The sequence below is a fragment of the Octopus bimaculoides genome, chromosome 16 (genome assembly GCF_001194135.2).
Source record: "Octopus bimaculoides isolate UCB-OBI-ISO-001 chromosome 16, ASM119413v2, whole genome shotgun sequence".
NCBI classification, from domain to species: Eukaryota; Metazoa; Mollusca; class Cephalopoda; order Octopoda; family Octopodidae; genus Octopus; species Octopus bimaculoides.
Window position 1 is genome coordinate 10,229,817 of NC_068996.1, and position 2,108 is coordinate 10,231,924.

The 2,108-nt window shown below is 35.3% G+C and overlaps 1 protein-coding gene across 1 annotated transcript in view; it reads left to right on the plus strand.

Moving 5' to 3' along the window:
* Positions 1-248: 248 nt before the first annotated feature.
* Positions 249-2,108, plus strand: part of LOC106876918 (uncharacterized) — a 29,690-nt gene continuing 27,830 nt past the window's right edge. The window contains exon 1 of the mRNA XM_052973621.1: positions 249-333. The gene's annotated coding sequence lies outside the window, so the exon portion shown is untranslated. The remainder of the gene's footprint in view (positions 334-2,108) is intronic.

A 2,108-nucleotide genomic window follows, 5' to 3' on the forward strand; every position in this document is an offset into this window, starting at 1 on the left:
AGCGCCTCCCCCTTTGGGAGTTCTACTTATTTATTTATCTATTTATTTATCTATTTATTTGTTATATCTTTCTCCGTTTTCTTCCTCTGTTTAGACGAACTTTCCTACCTTTTCGGACAAAACCGTTTGTAACCTTCGTCCTGTCTTTGTCCTTACATGTTTTTAATTGACATTAGCCCTTGTGGCCAATAAAACGAATTAATTATTATTATTATTATTATTATTATTATTATTATTAGTCAAGATGAAGAGCACGATTCGATTGTATAGATGTTTTATTTGTTGAACAATATTTCGACAGTACGTCTATCTTTGTCAAGTTCAAAACAAAAGGTGATTAAAAATTTAAAATTTCATAGTTTACATTTAAATTTCTGTTACAACTTCAGACAAAATGCTTTATGGCATTTCCTCCAAATTTTTACATTCCAAGTTCTAATTTTGTCATGGTTGACTTTGCCTTTTATCATTTTGAGATCAATAAATCAAAGAACTACTTGCTCAGTGGGTTTCTCCTACTCTCTAAATTGCTAGCCTTCTATCAAAATGAGAAAGAACTGCAGCTGTTGTTGCTTCAAGCTGATTCTGTTGTTCCCTGTGTGTAAGGATTACACCAAACAGACCACCACATTAGTTAAACGGCAGTTGAGAGGAACAACCATCAACAGCTGGCAGTGAAGTACTCTGGAGATGAAAATTAAAACTAAGTCAATAGCACTTAGCAAGGATCTATTAATAGAAAAGAGGGGGATTAGAGTTAATTAGAATAAATTAGAAAAGTAATTAGGAAAGACATTGCAAACAAGGTGGTGATGGTGGTGGTGGTGGTGGTGGTGGTGGTGGTGGTGGTGATGGTGATGGTGGTGGTGTTTGGTGGTGGTGGTAGTGACAGTTATGATGATGATGATGATGGTATACATGTCCGTGGTGTACTCAGCCACTAATAAACCAATGAGTAGATAGTTCACTTGACACAACAACTGAAAACTTATTACCTAAACAGAAAGATATCCATTATTTTTGCAATTTTTTTGAAATTGTATTATCTTCAGGTTGATAATGCATTATCTGTCAATTTACCTGTGTCTTTTATCTTTTATCTTTTATATTCTGCCTTTTACTTGCTTCAGTCACTGGACTGTGGCCATGCTGGGGCATCGACTTGAAGAATTTTAGCTGAATGAATTGACTCCAGTACTTATTTTTTTTGTCTCTTTTTGTTTTTGTTTTGAAGTCTGGTATTTATTCTATTCTACTCATTTACTGGACCACTAGGTTACAGAGACGTAAACAAACCAACACCAGGTGTCAAGTGGTGGGTGACAAACACAGACACAAAGACACATATGAACACATAAACACACACACACATACATGAACACATATATACACACATATGATAGGCTTTTACACACCTTCTGTCTACCAAATCCACTCACAAGAAACTGGTTGGTCTGGGTGCTATGGCAGAAGATCCTTGCCCAAGGTGCAACACAGTAGGACTGAACCTATAACCATGCAATTGCTAAACAAGCTACTTAATCACATAGCTATGCCTGTGAATACATGCTTGAAAACCCCAAAAGAACTTCCAGTTAAAATATTCTAAAATATTCTAAAATATTCTAGAATATTTTCTTGGTTGATAGAATTTATTTGTCACACAATGTAACATCTCCACCTGGTCCTTTGATGTCTAATGTGTTTAATCAGTTTCAGATATTTATACCATCATTCTAAGGGATACGTTCCTCCTGCCAATCATGGAGACCCTAAAAAGGGTCTTTCTCATTAAAAAAACAAACAAACAAAAGAGTGGGGATGAGATTTGTTTAAGAAGGTGATAATGGGTGCCGAGTCAAATTTAGAGCAGATTTATTAAATCAATAATGTCTTCAAGTATATTTGCATGAAGATCGTTTTGGATATTCCTACATCAAAGTGGTTTATTGATTCCGAAATGTAGATTGTAGGAATCATAGATATTCTTCTAGTAATGGCCTGTTCATGTTTGGTAAAGGTTGTTGTATCCTCTTTTCCTGTTTTGGCCGGAATTGTCTTGACTATTTTCATCATCATCATCATCATCATCAGTACCACCACCACCA